This window comes from Vulpes vulpes, chromosome 4 (genome assembly GCF_048418805.1).
Source record: "Vulpes vulpes isolate BD-2025 chromosome 4, VulVul3, whole genome shotgun sequence".
NCBI classification, from domain to species: Eukaryota; Metazoa; Chordata; class Mammalia; order Carnivora; family Canidae; genus Vulpes; species Vulpes vulpes.
Genome location: NC_132783.1, coordinates 28,248,640 through 28,272,076, shown reverse-complemented (window position 1 = coordinate 28,272,076; position 23,437 = coordinate 28,248,640). Strand labels below are relative to the sequence as shown.

Here is a 23,437-nt window from a genome sequence, read left to right as displayed (position 1 = left end):
TTCTCTTCCAATTTTTTTTCATTTCAAAATATTATGATAAAATTGGTTTTTAAGGTTTGATTTCTGAAGTATAATTCTTTAAAACTGGCAAAATATTTTGTTATGCCATTTTAAAATGTGCTAGATAAATCTCTGAGTTTTATATGCAAAGCCCTACTACATCCTCCTCTAAAATTACACAAAATATAAAATGTCTTCAGTGCTCTTAAGGTTAAACCATTTTTAAGGGGTATAAAAAATTAAACACATTACAGTTCAGCACAATTAATAAGAATTCAACATGTGTAAAATATTTAATGAATTGCCCATTTTGATGGGAATATAGTTTCTAACCAATCTTAAGGCTTAAAAGAAAGTATATTTTGAATTTTTTGAGCTTTTAAACTACTTCTACATTGTATCTGTGATTGTGTCTCGAAACACTAATTCATTGTATGCAGTTGCCCTGAGAGTTTAAACACTTTGTCTCCTTTTCTTTTTTCTTTCTTCCTTTCTTTCTCCTTTCTTTTTCTTTCTTTCTTTCTTCTTTATTTCTTTTCTTTCTTTCTTTCTTTCTTTCTTTCTTTCTTTCTTTCTTTCTTTCTTTCTCTTTGATTCATTCTGTAACTAGTTATTAAGCATGTACTATACGTGAAGTATTTTTGGCAGTATGTAGATGGAATCTTAAGCCTCATCCCTTTAGAAGAGAGGGTGGGGAAAGTATAGTAAAAGAAGCCCAGAAAGCACATAGTTGATGACTGCACTGAGCACTTACCTACCTACTCAGTAACTGTTTTGGCCACATCCCATGCCTGGCACAGAGGCAGGCACTAGGGATACAAAAGTAAATAAAGCATGGGTTCTTTCTTAAGAGTTTACTGTCTTGGTAGGGGCTGCTGTTTAATAGATAGATAGTTTGCTATGTGGTAAATATAGCAGTAAAGGTGTCTACATGGTTTTATGTAAGTAATGTCATTGGAAACACTGTACTGTGTGCCCTGTACCTGAAACCATTAAGTTCTATTAAGCAGGACAGATTTTGAAGGCAAGGCTGGAGCAATGTGATGATTTGGGAGGTTGTAGCAGTGATATTTCAGACAAAAGGAAATTTCTTAAAACCAGGAAATGATAAGAATGGAGAAGAAAGGACCAATTTAAGAACTATTTAGGAGGTAAAATTGAACAACTTACTAACTGGATCAGTGGAAGTGAAAGAATATAATCAAGGAAACATTAAGATGTTTGGCATAGGTGAATAATAGTTCATTATTCCAACAACAAAGAAAGAGGAGAGAGGGGCACCTAGGTGGCACAGTTGATTAAGCATCCAGCTCTTGGTTTCAGCTCAGGTCATGATCTCAGGCTGGTGAGATCAAGCCCTGCATCAGGCTCCACACTCAATGTGGAGTCTGCTTGAGATTCTCTCTCTCTCTCTCTCTCTTTCAAATAAATAAATAAATCTTAAAAAAAAGAGAGAGCAAGAAGACCCTAGTGAAGGTAATTAGAGGCCATATTAAAAATGCTAAACTATTGAAGGGCATCTGAGTCATACAGGTACAGATGTTTAACAGGTAGTTGGCTCACCATAGAAGTCTGGATAGCAAGTATAGTTTTTGTTAGAAGTTACTATTATATCGAAGGCATGGTTCAAAGCATGAAAGTATGTAAGATCAGCTAGGAAAAGGGTTTATAGAATGATAAGGGAAAAAGACTGAGTGTAGAATGTTAAGGAAGTCATCTTTCAGAAAACAAGTAGAGAGAGATGATCTCATTGATAAGAGTCAAAAAGATCAGTGTCAGAGACTAAGAAGTTGTGATGTTATACAGCAGTCCCCCCTTATTTGTGGTTTTGTTTTCCATAGTTTCAGATAACAGAAGTAACCATGGTCAGGAAGCAGATGATTCTCCTGACATACAGTCATGAGGTCGATAGTAGCCTAACACTATATCACAATGCCTCTGTCATTCACCCCACTTCATCTCATCATTAGGCATTTTGTCATCTCACATCATCACAAGAAGGGTGAGTACAGTACAATAAGATGTTTAGAGAGAGAGACCACATTCACATAACTTCTTTATTACAGTATATTATAATTATTATTGTTGTTCATTTTTTCCTGTTCCTAATTTATAAGCTAAATTTTATCATAGGGATGTATGCATTAAAAAATGTAGGGCTTGGTACAATCTGCAAGCTTAGGCATCCACTGTTGGTTTTGGAACATTTTCCCTATGAGTAAGGGGGGACTACTGTTTAAGTCTTGGGAATAAAGACTGTTGCGGAGGGTGTGATCAACAGTATAAAATCCAGCAGCACAGTCCACTGAGGTAAGGACTGGCGAGTCTCTTTTGATAAAAGGTGAAGGTCATTGGAGACTCTTATAAACTCTAGGGGAATATTGAGCCATCGAGGCAGAGGCATAGTTGTAATAAGTTCAGGAGTAAATTAAAGAGTTAGTACATGGAGAAGAGGTGTGTGGAGTACTCAGTGAAGAAAGTTTGATGTGAAGGAGAGAAGAGAAATCAGCTGGAGGGTGATTGGGAGTTAGGGTGACCAACCATTCATTCTGGTTTCCCTGGAATGAGAGCATTCAGTGATAAAACTGGAGTCCCAGGCAAACCAGAGCAATAATAGGACTTCCTAACTAACTGGGGTAAGGGAGACCTTACCTTATCTTACCTTTTTTCCTAGGAGGAGAGATTAAATAAAGAGCATGTGATCTAAGAGAAGGTCATGGATATGGTAATGAAAAATACATAATTAATAGAAATATTTTTAATCAAGTTCTTTTATTTAATTATTAACACTTATGAATAATAGTATATTTTCTCTATTTAAACTATCAGGAAAATTGAAAAGAATGTGAGAAAATTGAAGGTAACATAGAATGTTTCTTGGAAAATTAGAAGGATGGTGCATAGCACATAAGTTTTACTTATTATACTAATCATTGCAAAAGTGTAAATTTTTCCTTATGTGGAACCAAAAAAATGTGTTTCCTTATTTAATTGGAAAATTAGAATTAGCAATGCAATAACAGTTTTACTTATTTAGCTGCTGAATTACATGAGCACATTTGCAAGAGCCTCAAAGCAACATAAGAAACTGACATGGCATAAAATATGACTCTTCATGAGGAAGAAAAAAATTACAGACCTAAGGTGTTGTCCATTAGTTGCAGAATTTATTAGCTACAAGCCATAGTCCTTAAAGAACCAAAGAACATGTAGTTTGGACAATATGTTCTTCAAAAGTGGCAATACTAATTTCAGTCATAGTGAAGTCAGATAAAGGGATGCGTGTGTTTTATTTATGTGGACAAGACTTGTCTCAAATTCACCATGAACTAGTTTTGTGATACTTAAATCCCTAGTGTTCTAGGGACCTGTCCTTAGACTTCCTGAGACTAAGTGTACAGAAAGAGTTTTAGAGAAGACAAGTGGCATATAAATAGAGGCTTCTGCCATTAAGCATTTTAACGCTATTGATGACCAGCACAGCATGACCAAATGAATATTAACAATTCACATTCTCCCTCAGAAGAATGAATTCACTCTGGGCCTAAGATCCATCATATCTTTAGACTTAGACCATTTCCTGTAACATTTTGCCCCTAAGACAGTTGTAAAGTAGAAGAGAGAAGGGAGGTCTTTCAAAGTTTTATGAATTCTCAGCAGCTATACTCTCAACAAATAAAAGAGCTATATATATCTCACTCTCTTCCTCCCATGTTTCTTCCTCCTCCTGCTAAGATTGGCACACATTGTCTTTTTGCCAAACTTCTAACATCCATGAGAAAATGAGGAACCAGCCCAGACATACATTATCAGCCCACTAGAGGGGCCCACCATGTGATTGGAGGTTAGCAATTCAGCATCCCCTTCCATAGACACACAACCCCCAGTCTTTCCCACTAGCCTCTCACATGTCAATGTTCCTTAATTTGGCTGTGTTGTAGTTCACCCCTTTAAAAAATCTACATTTTAAAAGTGGCCTTAGTAGAGGCCACTTAAATCCTTAATGCAATGTCATCAGTTACTTTATCATTATTTTCCTCACTAACTAAAGATCCCAGAGTGCCTGGGGAAAGGGGGAAAGGAAGTGCTGAAGACAGAAGTAGGAAAAGCCATAAAGATCTGAGAAATAAGTGGTATCAGGCTCAGCGACAGACTTGGCTGACTTCTCAGTCTTGCTAGGGGCTGACCCCTGGAGGCTGTAATTGGAGTGTAAAGGTGATCTCTATGCTATCTGGCTTCACTCTCTCATCAGAATATTCACTACCCCAGCTCAAGTAAAGCCAGAGCCTTCATAAAATCATTGAAAAAGAACTTAACATACCAAATGTTTTGGGGGGAAGGCAACTGCAATCAATTATTCTGTCATAAGTAAAAATAGAAAGGAAACAAAACCTTCTCCAGATAGTTCACTATAGTACTCTGAATGGATGTCAGAATCTACACAGCACCAATCCTTTCTCCACTCCCACTCTCATATTTCTCTAATTCCTTTCCATTTCCTCTGCTGTTTCTTATTTGCTGATATTCATTGTAATTGCAGGTTGCTCTGGAAGCATGGGTCTGCTGGAAACAAGTACTTTAAATTTGTGAGGATCACTTTATGACTGGATATAATATTCCTTGTGAACTACAAAAACAAATATTCTCTAGTTAAAGTATATCTATTAGCTCAACTTTATCAACTATGCTGTTCAAATCTATGTTCTTACTGTTTTGATCTTTTTCTGGAGGCAGGAGGAGTAATGGGGTGTACTACTTGATGTTATCAAAGGAGGTGTGCGTAATTCTTCACTCTGATAGAGGATTGTAAATATTTCCTTGTTTTTCCATTAATTATCACCTCTGTATTTTAAAGCTATGTTATTTAAGGATATATATACATACATACTTAATTTTCTTTTTAATCTATTTTTCCAGTATTTGTCTTTTAGTTAACAAGGTGAATCTACATACACTTAATTTGATTATCAGTGTACATGGATTAATTTCAGCTGTATTATTTGTGCTTTATATTTGTCCCACTTGTTCGATTTCTTCTTTTTTTACTCTGTTTTTTATTGTCTTTATTGTCAGTTTCCTTCTTTTCTCTACCTACTCCTGGTTTGAAATGTGTGTGTTTGATTTCTGTTCTTCCAGGAGCTTCTCCAGAAATTTAAGCATATGTGCTAAACAAGTGCTAATATTAATCAATATCTTCACACTTCAGTCAAAAAGTATTTTATCTGCAATCATGCCCACTCTCCTTTGGCTGAGGAGCTGTTCTTGTTTTGGATGTTTTGTTTTGTTTTGTTTTGTTTTTAATAATAAATTTATTTTTTATTGGTGTTCAATTTGCCAACATACAGAATAACACCCAGTGCTCATCCCGTCAAGTGCCCCCCTTGGTGCCCGTCACCCATTCACTCCCACCCCCCACCCTCCTCCCCTTCCACCACCCCTAGTTCGTTTCCCAGAGTTAGGAGTCTTTATGTTCTGTCTCCCTTTCTGATATTTCCCACACACTTCTTCTCCCTTCCCTTATATTCCCTTTCACTATTATTTATATTCCCCAAATGAATGAGAACATATAATGTTTGTCCTTCTCCGATTGACTTATTTCACTCAGCATAATACCCTTCAGTTCATCCACGTTGAAGGAAATGGTGGGTATTTGTCATTTCTAATGGCTGAGTAATATTCCATTGTATACATAAACCACATCTTCTTTATCCATTCATCTTTCAGTGGACACCGAGGCTCCTTGTTTTGGCTGTTAAGTTGTTGTTGTGAATCCCAGATTTCAGACATTATTATTTTTACTACCATCAACATTTTATTAGCTTGGTTTACTCCTTTTCAGCCGAGAAGCCAGACTGAGGCCATTAGCATATAATTTAGATCATGTCATTCCTCAGATCAGAACCCTTTAATGACTTCCAATGTTATTGTAAGCCTAAATTCTTACAATCTTGTATACCCTGCCTTTAACTCCCTGAGCCTCTCACTCTGTTAAAACATCTCTAGCCTTCTTGTCATTTCCAACTCCTGCTTCAGGGTTTTGCTCTTACTATTCTTTCTGCCTAAAATGGTTTTCTCCAAAATTGGTACATGGCTCTCTTTCTCACTTCCTTCAGTTCTTTACTCAAATTGTATCTTCTCAGTGAAGTTTTCTCTAACCATTTCCTTTCAAATTGCAACCGCTAAATCTATCCATCTTTTCCTGCTAATTTTTCTCCCTAGCACTTATGATCTGATCATCACTGGTATGCTCAAATCAGCTCACACAGGCTCAGCACAAAAATTGTATATGTCTCCGTGTCATATCCTCATGACAGAGTCAGCAGTTTGAAATTTGACATGGAGGTAGCATTTACACCATGGAAATTGGCAAATGAGCAGATGCAGGCTCTCCACCCCCCCACCCTCCACCAAAGATCTAGTTAGTAAAGGTCTAACAGCATGCTGTTAGACCTTTATATATATCTATATATCTATATAGATATATAGATATAGATAATATATATGTAGATATAGATGTATTTGCTTATTTATGTTGCTTTGTAACTTTAGCTATAAAATGTCAGCTCTAGGAGGACAGGATTTTCTCATCTATTCTCTTCACTATCTCCAGCACCTAGAAGTGTGCCTGGCTCAGTATATATTTATTGAATGAATGATTCTCATTCATCATGAAGCCCATCTTTTAAAAGTTCTTTTAATGCGAGTCTATTCATGGTAAACTCTCCCAGATTTTTTTTTTTATGAAATGTAAATGCCTTTATTCAGCCTCATCTTTGAAAAATAGTTTTGTTGAGTTTACAATGCTTAGTTAACAGTTTCCTCAGGTATAACCATTGTGGCTCACATTAGGAAGGTTAGGGATCCCTACAAGTCACCTGAATGCTTGTGGAAGTGGAATATGTCCAAATCCACTGGTTTCTGTTTTAAAATTGTCAAAAAGTTAGGCAATTTGGGACTGTTAGTATGAATGTATATGAAATTTTTTCTTTTAGTTTGATGGAATATGTATTTCTATATTCGATATAAAGTGATTTATAATATACAGGAATATATATCACTCTCAGTATTATTATCAAATTCAAATAGTCATATTGTACTAGCAATTATATAAATAGTTATTATAAAGAAATAATTTTCTGGAAATAGTTTTTGCCAATAATTTAACATAGAGAAATAGTTTAAGCAAAGGGGAAAAAAACTATTTCATATCCATTATCAACTTACACTTAATACATTTTATTAAATTTGTTAAATTGTAAGATAGAATGTATTTCTATTTCTATTAATATTAAGGAGTTATTTGTTATGCAATGACATTCTAAAACAATGAGTTCTAAATCATTTAAAGGAGACAAATATTATTGCAGAACACTATATGAATATATAAACAATATTTGCTGACTACATTGTTAAAGCCCCAATACAGTGAATCTCCTTTCCAAGCATGACAAAGAGCAGAGCCATCAGAGACATATGTACTACAGCTCAATAAGGCAATGCAAGCTCCACACACTAGACTAGCAGGAGATTAGAAGACAAAAACTCAGAGTAAATCTTATATTCTAGAGATATTCAGCTCAGTTCAGAAAATTATTAACATCTACTCTGTCAAAGTGTTGTGATGGGGACTTCAAGGGGTACATTGATAAATAACAAAACACATTTTTTTTGTAAAAGAAGTAAAAAATACAGGAGAAAATTTTGTGTTTGCCAGTTACTGGATCATATCCTTCTCTGGATTGAGAGTTAAGAGTTTTTATTTTTTTTAATATTTCATAATTCTAGGAAGTAAATCAAAATATAAAGGGATCTTCTTTTATATTTCTGTAATGATGGCTTATAATGTTAGGTCCATAGAAAATGTAGTTATTTTATAATGATGTGTTTGGGGGTACTTAACTACCAAACAGGTAATACTTATTGAGTTCATATATTGTTTTATGTATTCTACATCCATTGTCATTTCATACTCCCCAAAATCCTATAAAACAATGACTATAAATACCATCACTTTAAATAAAGAAACTGAGATTCATATACTATGACTTGCCTCTAGGATCTTACAATTAGCATGTGGCAGTCCTAGAATACAAAATGCAGGTCTACCTGGCTCCCAAAGCTAAGCTTTTCCACCTCATATTGCTTCCCAGTTGTACCCTAACAGAATACTATGGTGTCCATGTAAAAATCCTCCCTACCAAATTCTACTTTATAGCATATTGCATCCAAGACAGAGTCTATTATAGCTTAATGGGTCATGTCTGAAGTTTGCTGTGGATTTAATTATAAATGTGGAACAAAACTTAGTATCAACCACCTCTTGGAATGCCTTGTACTTATAACTGCAATGATATGGGCAAGGTAGATTGTACTTTAAGATTTAATGGTGGCTTCTTTCTAGGCATTTTGCCTACAATTCTGGTAGCTGTAGTCAGTTTCATAGTTTGTAGTGAATTAAAGTGGCACAGTGGCAGGCACTTTTGGTGTTAGATTAATTAAAGAACAGAAATTGCCCATCATTTAGATAATTTAACTTCTTTCTGTATGTATGTACTCAGATTTTACATTCCCTATAATGTTTTACTGTGGCTTTATACAGGCTTTTTAACATCTTTTAAAGTATACCAAAAAATGCACAAAATTCTGGTATATTGTCTCTTAGTCTCTGGGAAGCATGAACTAATAGCTAAAGTATTTTTTCTATTCTTAACTTTTATAGGCCATTTATGCATAATGAGACTGTAGCCTGAAATTCAAAATAGTTCTTAAAAAAATCATAGTGTTGATATAAAATAAATTATGAGATACACTTGACATAACTTATGGACTGTTTATAGACAAAGAAAATGCAGTCAACTTGTTTTGTTAAACTTCTCAGTGGCCTAACATTTTAAAAGTATTAAAATTTACTCATTTGGCACATATTAGAATTTTACTTTAAAAGATTAAGTGGTTTCTCATTTTCATATTAATAATTACAATGATTATAAATATTATTAGTTACAATTATTAATTGCACCAATTACTAAAATAGCTACATATATTTGCTTTCTATTGCTGCTGTAACAAATTACCACCAACTTAGCAGCATAAAACAACCCAGATTTATTATTTTACAGTTCTGGAGGCCAGAAGTCTAATGTGTTTCACTGGGCTAAGTACAAGGTGTTGGCAGGGTCATGTCCCTTTCTGGAAGCTCTAGGAGAGAACCAACTGCCTCATCTTTTCCTTTTTTTTTTTTTTAATAATAAATTTATTTTTTATTGGTGTTCAATTTGCCAACATACAGAATAACACCCAGTGCTCATCTCCTCAAGTGCCCCCCTCAGTGCCCGTCACCCATTCACCCCCCATCCCCCGCCCTCCTCCCCTTCCACCACCCCTAGTTCGTTTCCCAGAGTTAGGAGTCTTTATGTTCTGTCTCCCTTTCTGATATTTCCTACCCATTTCTTCTCCCTTCCCTTCTATTCCCTCTCACTATTATTTATATTCCCCAAATGAATGAGAACATATAAAAAATATGGAACGCTTCACGAATTTGCATGTCATCCTTGCACAGGGGCCATGCTAATCTTCTCTGTATTGTTCCAATTTTAGTATATGTGCTGCCGAAGCGAGCACTGCCTCATCTTTTCCATCTTCTATAGTCCACTCACATTCCTTGGCTCATGTTCCCTTCCTTCATCTTCAAAATAAACAGTGTTGTATCTTTCTTTGCCTTTCTTTAATAGCCACATCTACTCTGGCTAAAACTAGGAAGGTTTTCCACTTTTAAGTACATACCTGATTAGATTGGCCTACCTGGATAATCCTCATCTCAAGATCTTTAACTTAATCGCATCTGCAAAAATCCTTCTTGCCATAAAAAAGTAACACATATATTAACAGGTTCCAAAGATTAAGACTTGGACATCTTGGGGTGGGGGTGGGGGAGTAGGCTTTTTTTTTCTGCCTACCACAAAATATGCTCTTCATGTAATCATGCCAGTAATTTTAAAAAATATTTTATTTATATATTTGAAAGAGAGAGAGAAAGCACAAGTGGGGAGAGGGGCAGAGGCATAGAGAGAAGCAGACACCTGCTGAGCAGGGAGCTTAACATGGGTCTCAATCCTAGGACCCTGACACCATGACCTGAGCCAAAGTCAGACACTTAGCTGACTGAGTCACCCAGGTGCCCCTAATCATTATAAGAATTGTAATTCTTATAATTATAGTTACTTATTCCCCCAAGAGCTTTTACTACTATTCTCATTGGAAAATGAAATTTTCATCACATATATATAATCAAATAGTTAATTAGCTCTCTGAGCCAATTGTAATTAATTGAGGACAATTAAATTACTATGCTCTTGAACTCATCATATCCCTTACACTCTAAAAGTTAACATGGGCAAGCAAGTAAGCCTTTCTTCACCTGGGTTGTTTAAGAAATTTAGCTCTCCAAAGATCATGCAGTAGGAGCAGATATGTGACTATCATCAATTCACTATAATCATTTCTAAGGGCATTTTTCTAGAAGTGCATCCATTATTAGATGAATTAAAAAAACAAATTTATTTATTTAAATATTTTATTTATTTATTCATGAGAGACAGAGAGAGAGGCAGAGACACAGGCAGAGGGAGAAGCAGGCTCCATGCAGGGAGCCCGGTGTGGGGCTCGATCCAGGATTCTGGGATCACGCCCTGAGCCAAAAGCAGACACTCAACCGCTGAACCACCCAGGTATCTCTTAAAAAATAAATTTAAAAGCTGGTTCATTAGAACTACCACACAGTCACTTAAGCACTGGTCATCAGTTTCATTATGGGTTTTTATTCTTTCCATCTTATCCTGTCTCCTGTATCCACCTCCGACTCAGTACTCTTGTTTTATCAGTCTTTCCGTCTTTGGAATCCCCTGCCCTAATTAACCCTAATCCAAAAATAATGGAGTTCTATTCCATTTGTTTATCCCTTCTCACTTTTGCTACCCTGCTTTGATTCTCTAGTGTTTGGATTTGTACAGCATTGCTTCTTGTTTCCCCATTTAGATTTACAGATTTATTTTTACGTAACTCACTGTCTCTATTTTTTTTTTCCTCTGAACTATATATACTGAGTAGGATCAGCTTTCCGAAAAAAGAAAAAGATTAAAAGAAGAAACATTGTGTGTAGAAATTAAACCATCTGGTTGGGGCCTTGAACAATCATTTATCAAAAAATAGGGGGGCGGGAGGGGGCGGTTCTTCACTATCTTTATTTTGAATGAAATAATCTAACACCAAAACAACATATATAACACAGTCATTCATTTCTTAGGAATCCTAAGAGACAAGGTATTTGAGTTCACATTAGAAAGACAACTTTGCTTGATACTCTCCAGTAATTGAATTGAGTGGTTTTGACAATAAGCTGTTCCAAGGTTAGAGTTCCTGTCATTGAAATAGTTAATAGCTATGTCCTGGCAGTGTTGGATTTCTGATATACTGAAAAATACCTGTAAGAAGCTTTGTGTAACATTTTAACAACAATCATCTGACTATATTTTCAAAAGCAAGAAGGTATTATAATGAAAATTAATTTTAACCCTAGTGTTTTTGCTTTGACAAAAGTAGTTTAGGTTGATGGTCAAAAGAATTCTGCATAATTTGCTAATCTGCTATAGAAATGTAATCAACATCTAATGGAAGTAAAGGGAGAAAACACTTTCCCAATCTTTATCATTTTTTATCTGATAAAGGCGCATTGTCATTGATCTGAGGGAGGGACAAAGGAACAATGAAAAAGGAAATCTCTATTTTTCATTCTTGTTGGAACTTTCTTGCTAATACTAAATCTCCAAAATTATTATCACTATAACTTCACCAGAACTAATTAGTATTCAGTCATCATTCTCAGAGAAGACCCAGTTGTTCACTGTACTCAAAAAAGTTCTGTTTGCCTAAATGGGATCAGCCTCTAATGGATGCCAGTGACGAGAGGCTGTTCATCATCCCTTCGGGATAATTCAGAGCCTAGGCAGAGGCCCAGCATTCAATGTTCTGTACTTAGAAATTGACACAATGTCAATGCAACATCCCTAAGAACAAGGAGAGCCTAGGAAGATAATTAACTGCACATCTTTATTTTTAAGCCAGCAACAGTTTTCAGACTGGTTCCCTATTTTAACAGTGTCTTTAAGGAGCAAAACCATTACCGAACTTAAGTTAAGCCTTCAAGTCACTCACTTCTCATCATATGTGACATAGTCAGCTCCATATTCAACAGTTTGTATTTTTATTTTTGATGAGCCTAAAACAGATACATTATCACTGATGATTAATCAACTTATGATTTGTAAATGAATAAAAATCAAGGTGATCTAGTATTGTTTTTTAAAGAAACAATTCAAGAATTTGCCACTGGGGATCCCTGGGTGGCTCAGTGGTTCAGGGCCTGCCTTCTGCCCAGGGAGTGCCCTGGAATCGAGGCCCACATCTGGCTCCCTGTATGGAGCCTGCTTCTCCCTCTGCCTATGTCTCTGCCTCTCTCTGTGTCTCTCATGAATAAATAAATAAAATCTTAAAAAAAAAAAGAATTTGCCACTAGTTCCATCTTAAACAGTCTTTCACTCAAAGATGTGTCAATATATTTAATCACTTATCAGAATGAGACTATTTTCATGAGTTTCCGAATTCCAGAAAAGGCAAAATAATCATTTAAAAATGCTTATTTAAAAATGCTTATTTTCCAATCCTACACTCAAAGATTTTGACTTGATCTAAGGAGGGCCCAGGAATATCTGTTTAATATGCTCACCTTGATGATTCTAATGCAGTTGATAAACATGCACATTTGGGGAAATAATGATTTAAATAAACTGTATTCAATGTTATTGCAAAATACAAAGACATGAGTTCTATTATTTTTTTTGTAGAGGAAATGATTTTATATAAAAACATTTAATATTAAATATATTTAAACATATACAAGCAAATATATAATGGGAAGAGATCATAATAGAATTAGAATTAATAGTTTTGTGACTGATTTCAACCTGATGCTGGGAGAATTCCTATTTTCACTTACGTTTTAGTCATACCATATAGCAAGACTGTGTGACCATATTTTAGCAAATGTGTATTCATGTGACATTTCTTGGGGAGATAGAGTAGATTCTACATGAGGGCCCAAGAAGCAGAGGATTTGAGGAAATGATTCCAACAAATGGATGGCTTAGTTCGAGCTTAGTAAGAAGATGATGGATAATTTTGACAAAGTAAGCAAGTAACAGTGCATTGCTCTTGTGTCTTTCAGAACCTGAATATTAGGTCAGTCAGAAGACAGACTCCAGAGGCAAAGAGGTCCCTGAAGGGGTTTAAGACATAGGATAGAGGAGTGGTATTTTAGAGGAGGGGAAGAGTAGGGAAGGAAAGAGGGACCAGAGAGAGAAGAGGGGGCACAGAGGAGGAGAAGGTATATGGGATATATTCTTTCACATGTAATTGAATGTACTTATAATGTGATATCAAAGCAATCACAAAGGTTTGTCTTGAGTTATAGGTGGGATAGAGTTATCCCGATAATTATCCCGATAATTTAAAAAATTGTTAACAAGGGCAATATTTTTTGAATAGAGAAGAAATTTTATGTTAGGAAGCCCTAAACATTTGTCTTTAAGAAACTACAATTAAAGTGAGCTAGGTTTGTTTGTTTTGTCCAAAATGAAAATAAATTTTCATTGTTTTCAAATATATAAAATAATACATGCACTTTGTCTTTTACATGTACTTTGTAATTAACAATCAAATAATGTAGAAAACTATAAAGAAGAAAGAAAAGGAAAAAAAAAAACCTCCCTTAAGTCCCACAACACAATAGATTTAGTCCTTCTCTAATGTTTAAAAATCTGATGAATAAGAATTTTTATTTCATTTTCATATTTAGTTGCAGCAGAGGATTAAGATGATCACATATGTTTATTGCCCATTTGTATTTCTCTTTCAAGAATTGTCCTTTTTCCATTTTTCCATTGGGATATTAATTGTTCTTATTGATCTATACAATAACATCAATTTTCACAAAGAAAAAGACAAGCGCCAGTTGTAGGCGATGGTCTCTGTACTTTATTTGCCCCCAATTTAACATGTCAGAAATTATTTCCATTCATTCATGTAAAGTGAGGAGTTAGTTTCCTTACAATTAAAGTCCCTCTAGTCAGGTATCATTTTCCCTTTTATTTCACATGCCATAAATGGAACAGTATGTTTCTAAGTTGATATATAGCCTTTATCCATATTCTCAAAAAACCTCCTGAGAACTATCATAATGAAATTAAAAGAAACTTGAGGTGCCTGGCTGGCTCAGTCTATAGAGTGAGAGAGACTCTTGATCTCAGGGTCATGAGTTCAAGCCCCATATTAGGCATAGAGTTTACATTAAAAAATTAAAAGTAAAAATAAATAAAAATTTAAAAAATAAGTTAAAAGAACCTCATTAATATCATACAGGGAGAATGCATGTGCAGCCTTTTTCAGAAGATACCAAGTCACAGCACCCCAAACACTACAGTGACCAGCTCACTGACATGTAACCACTCAGAGCCTCATTCCTTCCGTAAAGATGGAAATGGAAATAATGCACCACCTTGGTCAGAGAGCCATTGTGAAAATGCAGTGAACCTATGTATATAGAAGCACTTTACAAATTATAAATTAATTATTTCTGGGTTTAGTTTCTTTTTCCAAGTTTCTAAATCCTATAATGGATTCAATCATTTCTAAGGTTTCTATGTTCAAACTATGAATACTTTTTAAACATTACTAAGGGAAGCCCAGCACCAGCTAATCTGAACAGAGTAATTGTTATGGTGAAATAGGGTGAGTAGAACACCCTCTTCTGAGACTTTGAATGCCATCATAGGCCCACCTGGGATGCTTTGCCTAACAGCTCTAATGAAGAGCATGTTGTTAGAAGATGTGGTTGAGCTGACTTTAGCATCTCAGGTGAAGGATATTCCAGGACACTGATTTCCCTGAATAACTTATTATCTATCTATAATATAACTCACTAAAATATTTAAAAGATACTTATGTAATTACTCTCTACCATCTGCTATTGTAATACATCCCATAAGCTTACTTTTAATTTGAGATAAATATCCCAGCCTCTAGCTCTAACAAAACCTATGACCATTATGTTCCACCCTCAACCATTTGTAGACTTCAGTCATTCTCCTCCTGGCTTTCACATTTGTATAGACTGAAAAGCTGTCATTTCGTGTTTCTGATTATTTACTTTTCCTTGCCAGTCGCATAGCTGAACACAATATATCTGCTGAAAAGAACGTGAGAGTAAAAGATCAACCTGAGTCCAGATCTCAAGTCTGCCCTCTTCAGTGGAGTGACTCTGGGCAATTTTCTTAACCTCTCTCACCGTCAGCTTCCGTATTTGTAAAATGAGAACAATACCAACTTCATAGCATGTATGTCACCTGTAAGAATTACAGTGTCTGTCAAATACCTTATTCCAGTATACCCTCAGTAAATTTAAGCAGTTTCTACTATAAACATATGCACTGGGAGAGAATATTTGAACAGCACTTGGAGAAGAATTCCAACATGAGTAAAATTAGTTCTTCTAAATAATGTAGAGGTATAAGATAAGCTAGAAGAAAATGAGACCATTTTTGCTCATCCATTCAAAAAATATTAGTTGTCTACCATGTGCCAGGCACTCTTGTGGCAGCTGGAGATATAGTGGTAGCCCAAACAAATAAGTTCACTGCCAGTATACATCTTACCTCTCTGGTGAGAAGAAACAGACAATAAATATATAAGTGACTGAGCAAATAAAATAATCTTGAGTAGAGAGGTAAGAGAGCTATGAAAAAATGAAATGCATTCAGTGAGATCTCAGAAGTGGTAGAAGGTGCTGGGGGTAGGCACAGGGGAGTTCCTATCTGGAGACACTGGATAGGGAAATTCTCTCTGATACAGCATTTGAGCTGAGACTTGAAAGAAGAGACCAGCCTACTATAAAGACAAAGATCTAGAGTGAGAGAGTTCCATGCAAAGGGATGCTATAGAAAATGCTTAGTGTGTTAAGGGAGAGAAAAGGGAGGTCAGTGTGAGTGGAGCATTGTGGATGTGAAGGAGCATAAGGTGCGATTAGTTCAGAATGGCAGGCAGGGAGAGACTGTCTGGGGTCCAATAGGCCATGGAGAGGAGTTTGGATTTTATCTAATTTCAGGAAGCAGCCATTGGAGATCGTTGGCAAGGTAGCGATAAGGTCTGATTTAGGCTAAAACATCACACTGGCTGTCATATGGAAAATGGACTGTAGAAAAAATGGAAGGGGGGAACCCAGCTAGGTGGCCATTATAGACCAGATAAGTAATGATAGTGGTAAGAAAGATGGTGAAAAGATAGTAGGTTTGAGATACAGCTGAAAGAACTTGCTAATGAATGGTATGAATGGTATGAGAGGAACTTCAAGAAAGAGTAGAACCAAGGATAACTCAAGATTTGTCCTGTTAGGTACGTATTCCCTGAGTTAGGAGACACAGAAAGGAGTAACCTGCAGTGGTTGTGACATCTTGTACTGTAGATATAGACCAAGATGACATCCCATCTTCATCACCTACCAGCCTTGGTCAAGTTACTTAGCCTCTGTGCCTCAGTTTCCTATTATGTAAAATTAGAACCATCATAGCAGCTACCTTGTGAGTGTGTGCCCTAAGGATTAAATTATTAAGCACCTGTAAAGTACTTAGGACAGTGCCTATCTCATATTGTTACTTAGTATTAAGGGAGAAAAACAAAACAAAACCAAGAGTTCCCTTTTAGACCTGTTAAGTGTATGATGCCTTCTGGGTGTCCAAGTGGAGATGGGCAGGCAGTAGGGTATGCAAGTCTAGAGTTCAGGGAGAAGTCAGGTGGAAAGATATAAATTGAAAAGTCATTAGCATATTGGTGGTATTTAAAGCACTAGCCCTGGATGAAATCACCTAGGAAGAGACAGCAGAGAAGAGAATAAAAGATGACCAGCACTGGGGCACTTCATCATTAAGGTCATGGCTGAGATATATATAGTTGTCACAGACATGGCTGAGACTCTGAATGAGTTCTTTACCTCATTCTTTATTTTTAGGGAATGTCCTCCTCCTAAATTAATTCATAAAAGTCTCATTTGAATGCTGGATCACAAACTGGCCTCCAGTTTACATTTCACATATATGCTTTTCCATCAGATCATAGGCTCCTCATGGTAAGATCATGTGGCATTTTTAAATGTCCTTCACTGTCCCTATCATAGTGATACACACAGGCTGTCTCACTAAATATCTGTTGGATTCATTATATAAAGAAGTTATGATGGCGGTGCCTGGAGTGGCTCAGCGATTGAGTATCTGCCTTTGGCTCAGGTCATAATCCCTGGGTCCTGGGATCCAGTACCATATCAGGTTCCCCACAGGGAGCCTGCTTCTCCTTCTGCCTATGTTTCTGCCTTTCTGTTTATATTTCTCATGAATAAATAAATAAATAAAGTCTTTTTAAAAATGAAGAAGTTATGATGAATAACACAAATCCGAGATAAAACATGAATTTATCTTTCTAGAAATTTATCTTTCTAGAACCTATCTTTAAGACACAAGGAATAGATGTAAAGTGAAAAGATAACAAGGCTTCAGACTCAAGCAAACATGTGCTGAACACTCAGGTCCACACAATTGTGAGTGAGCCAATTTGCTTAAGCCTTCTGAACCTCAGTCTTCTCATCTTTAAAATAGGGATGATGAAAAGAAAAAGAAAAGAAAATAGGGACGATGATAATATCTATCTCATGAAGTTTGAAGGAGTCTTAATGAGGTTGTGCTTGGCAGTCATTGGATATTTACATGTTGGTTCTCTTTTACCTCCTATAAGTAACAGTAACTGCATCTTATGGAAGATTTTTACACCTATGCACTCATTTTTCTCAGTACACATCACAATTATATGCATATAAAATACAATTTATTTTTAAATAATATGTACAATGCAAGTAGTAGATTGTGTTATCTGTAGATATAAAAGTAGATTGAGTTATAAGAATGTGTTTAGTTTTTCACAAATAGATTTACTTATTTCTAAATTAAAGTGTATCTATGACAAGATCTTTAACATGTAACAGGAGGCTTTTGCTACATGTGAGGTAGGTTGTTGCTCTTATACAGATTTAGCAAGATCCAGAGGCAAGGGCTGTTATGGTCTCATTATTTCCTGCCCCCCAGAAGATGAACTATGTTAATTAAGTACATTTAAAGGAAAACAATGCCTCTTTGCTGCATCCCCATTAAGCTACTATTTCTTTACTTACTTGTGCTTGTTACAGTTTATTAACTGTGATTATACCTCACAGTAAATTAACCCTTCTTTCTCCACCTAATTTGCCAGATATAATAGTTGCATAAAGTCACAAACCAGCTTATTGTCTTTGTAAGAATATAGACAGGAAACCATTTCCTTCAGTGTTCAACCTCAGAAGAATTTAGCAGCTTTTGTGAATCTAGTACGAATGCTCATTTTCAAGCCAGAAGCAAACATATAAATCATGTGCAGCACAGTGTACCTGTCTTTAGAGAGCTGTTTATAGCCATGTATATTTATTAGTTTTCCATGGTTTCAAGCAATATGTGCTCTACTTTTTTTCTCCAAATAACACACAAATTGCTATCCCAAAGCTTCTCTGGTCTATTACAAAGCACAGCCTTTGGGGATGATTATCTTTCCCACATCTATCCTTGTGCAGTTGCTTTAGATAGTACTTTAAATAAACTGGATCTTTTGCTGTCTGTGCATGTTTACAATTTTCATTTTGCTAAGTGTTAAGAAGGGTCTGAGATTTCCCCCCCACCCCCATCCCACCACTTGCAATCTAACAGGTCAGCCTACCAGTTTCATGGATGCTGACAAAAGGTAGTTTATTACAGTAATAGCCATAGCCAGAATATCCACATTTGAGCTGGTTCTCCACATGCCTGTTCCTTAAAGGTGATGAAAGAGTTCCAAATGATTGATACCTACACATGCAGTGGGCTGCATAACAGAGAGGAACCCTAATCTAAGGAAATGAATCTTTTATAATGGTTAGTAAGTTTGCATGACATTTGCCCCTGAAGTAGAAAATCTTTTTTTTTATACTGGAAAGTAAGCAAACTTGCCCTTTGCTCTAAAGAGGACTGTCTCTGTCTTATAAGGTTGTTTGCTCTACAAACATACTTGAAAAGACCATACAAAGCAAAAGCAGTCAGTGCTTCCTCTCACAAGATACACAGGAATTCGAGACTACTATGGAGAATTGTCTCCCAATACCACCACAGCTTTTCAGGGAATTGTGTTATAGTTTATTAACGCTTTCAACATAAGCTTTGAAAGGTAATACAGATTTAGTGCTATGAACATGTAATCTCCATATTACATAGTCTTCTTGCAAAGGAAACCCCATATTCCTTTTTTTAAACTAAATTAAAATTTAGGTTTTAATTTCTGATTAATTTTCTTAATCATGGGACACCTGGGTGGCTTAGTGGTTGAGTGTCAGCCTTTAGTTCAGGGAGTGATCCCTGAGTCCTGGGATAGAGTCCCACATAGGACTCCCTCCATGGAGCCTGCTTCTACCTCTGCCTGAGTCTCTGCCTCTCTGTGTGTCTCTCATGAATAAATAAATAAAATCGTTTTTAAAAAAATTACTTAACCTCTGTGTGCCTCAGTTTCCTCATCTGTAAAATTAAATAATAGTCCTAATTCAGTAAGTAGTTGAATAGATTGAGATAATACAATGACGAGCTGTTGGAGCACCTGGGTGGCTCAGTTGGTTAAGTGTCCAACACTAGGTTTTAGGCTCAGCTTGTGATCTCATGAGTTGTGAGATCAAGCTCTGGTAGGGCTCTGCACTCAAGGGGGAGATTGCTTGAAGACTCTCTTCCTCTGTCCCTCTCTCCCCTCACATATGCACAGTGCTTACTCTCTCTCTCTCTCTGAGATAAATAAATAAATCTTTGGAGTTGCTGAGTGGTTCAGTCAGTTGAGTGGCTTTTTATTTCAATTCAGGTCATGATCTCCGGTGAAACTGAGCCCAACCTCAGGCTCTGTGCTCAGCAGGGAGTCTGCTTGGGGTTTCTCTCCCTCTGCCTCTCCCCTGGCATGCGCTGTCTCTCTCTCCCTCTCTCTCTCAAATCAATAAACTTTTAAATAAATAAACCTTTTTAAAAAATACAGCGAGTTGTTCAATGGGTTAAATGAGATCATCCATCCTTAGCACAGAGCCTAGTAAACATTAAATGCCCATTGCTCAATAAATGTTAGCTTTAATTAGAATTTGCTATAAGTACACTTTGATGAGAGGTACTTAAAAACACCCACTTTACTAAACCAACACTATTGGACCCAATTTCAAATGTACCTTGGGAGTGCTGATTTTCTTTTTGTTGCTGTACAAGTATTCATTAGGAAAATGTAAAGATAAAAGGAAGTAACATTTTTAAAGATTCATTATGTGTTTCAAGTTTATTATTTAATCTAGTTCTTCCATGTACTATTTCAATCATTCTTCCTAACATTCACATAAAGTAAAGGTGTCATTTTACAAAAGAGTAGACTGAGACGCAGACATTATCCAAGGTGGTACAGCTTATAAATGGAAGAGCAAGAGCCCAACCCTATCTGACTCTCTCTGCCTTTTAAATTTTGAACCATTCAATCTTATTCCCCTCAACTATCTATCTTTTGGGACAATGGTATATACAATATGTTAGGTTTGAGGTATACTTGTGTCTCAAATGCCACTGTTCATATATAGTCCATTGCGAGATCTATAGGTTCAATCAAGATGTTTATCTCACTCTGAATATGATTCTTAGTTTTGGTGGCTTTCAAATCTCAGGAACCTTAATGACAGTATGGCATCTTTGAGAAATGCAAGTATGAACATTCCTGTGATACGTTGCCTTTTTCGAGAGTTCGTTCATTTAATAAATTACAAAAGTAAATTATAGTAAGCCTATAATAACAAAACATTCAGATAAATCATACAAACTCACTTTTAACTTTAGAAGATATATTATTAATGCTACACTAAAACAAACAAACAATGGTGAAAACATACCTTTTTTTTTAAGTTCCACAGGAATTTTCTTTATCAACTCTGCACAGAAAATTGATTAAGCATTCTGTAAAGAAATTCAAATAAAAATTGGTCTGAGGGAAATGATTGCTTCTGAACACTGGAATGAAGATTTGCTTAGATTTGCTGCAGAATTAAGATTCTGTTTTTTTTTTTAAATTATTGGCAGTAGCAAACCACATCAAAAGTATTCTGAAATAATGCTTCTAACTCTCTCAGAAACTCATTACATCAAAAAAACTAAAAAAAAAAAAAAAAAAAAAAAAAAAAGCCTAATAGTAGAAGAGTTCAAACAATAGTCCCAGAACTTCCTGGAGACATTTAGAATTCATATATAATCTTTAAACTGATATGAAAAGAAAGAAAAACTACTAATAGAAATTGTTCTGGTGCTATAATTGAAAGTAAGCATGGAGTCTGAAAATAATCAACTGATATAGTATAGGCAACGCCAATAGACCAACATAATATTCAGAGTAATAGTGAGTGAAAAAGTGTTGCAATCTTTTGTTGATAACATTGTTGAGTTCAGGTTCCATGCTCCTGTTGCTCACTCTTATCACTCTCGGTTATTATTAACAATTTCATATATGTTCCACTCTGTTTTTTATTTTTGTTTTGTTTTGTTTTGTTTTGCTCTGACCCTTTTAAAATTTTTAGGAAAAACACAACAGATATATAATAGCTTCATGAGAAAACCAGAATGCAAAGCCATGAAATGAAGGATTTCACTTTGTCAACCTGGTCAGTTTCCCTAGAAATTCAATTACTATATTGGCTTTTATCTGTTCCACTGGGCATTTACTGAGAACATTGGCTATTATGAACTACCACCTAGATACTTGGTTATTGTTATTTTGTGTTTATCTAAAATCCGTTCAAGGATTTCAAGAGATTTTTATTATGCTCCATACCTACCATTTGTAGGAAAGTTTCATTGTTTTACTTAAAAGTGATAGGCACTTTATTTTCTCAGGACATACTTCACTTGTTCACTATGTCTATTTCTAAAAAATTCTGTAGCTTCCTCATAACCTTCTCATACCCATAACTCCTCGGTCCCTTTCATACAATGTACTTAATATTCTAATTTATTATCTTGGGATCAAGTCTCATTCTTAGAACTTGTTTAAACTCTGGGCGGTTTTTAATTTACAAGTAGTTTTAGTAATCTCTCTTTGCATAGAGTTATGAAATAACTAAAATTCAAATAATGTAGTAAAATCTTTTCAAAGTTTTCCTTTGATTCATTGACATGATCCTGAAATTCTCATGTGTGCATCTCCCTAGAAATCCTCATTTTAACAGTTTTTTTTCAGTACCCCTAACATCTTAAAACTTAGTCATTCAGACACCACCCACCCGCCCTCTGACACCTTCTTCCTGATTGAAAGAGGCATTTATGTATATGAGTCACCTCCTGCCAGCTTCACAAGAATTACATAAAAGCAATCTGCCAACCAGCTTGGCCTAAGGACAGAAAATCACATTCAGTGTCAATGTGAAAGTCATTCTGGCTTGTGGAGAATCACAATAGAGCACTTTAAAGACTTAACTCTCAGGATATCAAGCCTTAATCTACACTCTCTACTGTGAATGAGTGAATTTATAAATGTTATAGTTTCATCAGGTTGTCCTAAACTTCTTGGCCTAATAATAGTAAATCCATTTTAAACACTTTAAATTTTTTTAAAAGAAAACTGAAATGTTAATTCAAACCCACAAAAGATTATATATATATGTAATACATACGCATATATATGCATATACATAAACACACAAGATTTTATATATGTTTAGAGAGAGAATTTAAGAAACATAAAATGAGTGAGACATTATCTTTCTGCACTAAAATAAAAATATTAGTGTGGAAAGATTTAAAAGGCATGGTTTGTGGGAAGAAAGGTTGTTCTATATTCTAAAAAAAAGAATTGAAAGACTTGTCTATATCAGATATTATACTTGGAAAGTATATTAGTCAAGATATTTTTAGTTTTCTTGTTTCTAGACAAGACAGCTCAGACCATATGGAGATATGGGTTTAAATCCCTTCTGCCTCTTATTTACTGTATGGTTTTAGATAGCTTAACCTATCTAAGCTTCGGTTTCCTTAAATGTAAAGTAGCATTCATGGTTTATGCCTTGCCTCTCTTGAGTTGTTGTAAGGATCAGATGATATGTGGAAGCTTTTTGTGAATTATAAGCAATAATACAAATGTAACATTACATTATTTTTATCTCAAAAGCAGAATTACAGCATTCTAGTAGCACAAAATATAGTGCTCCATTAAAGCACATGTGCACACATGG

General features: G+C 35.5%; 1 protein-coding gene, 1 long non-coding RNA gene and 1 other non-coding gene across 7 annotated transcripts in view; 1 reads left to right on the top strand and 2 right to left on the bottom strand.

The window, feature by feature from the left end:
• LOC140598567 (uncharacterized) overlaps positions 1 to 23,437 on the bottom strand; it is a 308,814-nt gene that overhangs the window by 142,209 nt on the left and 143,168 nt on the right. For all 3 annotated transcript variants that reach the window (XR_012001017.1, XR_012001018.1, XR_012001019.1), the window contains one exon: positions 21,110 to 21,173. This is a non-coding gene — a long non-coding RNA (uncharacterized lncRNA). The remainder of the gene's footprint in view (positions 1 to 21,109; positions 21,174 to 23,437) is intronic.
• Positions 1 to 23,437, top strand: part of LOC112930966 (bifunctional heparan sulfate N-deacetylase/N-sulfotransferase 3) — a 174,133-nt gene that overhangs the window by 14,683 nt on the left and 136,013 nt on the right. The gene's annotated exons all lie outside the window — the stretch shown is intronic.
• Positions 9,515 to 9,621, bottom strand: LOC112931033 (U6 spliceosomal RNA). Its single transcript, XR_003237253.1, has one exon. It is a non-coding gene; the product is annotated as a U6 spliceosomal RNA (small nuclear RNA).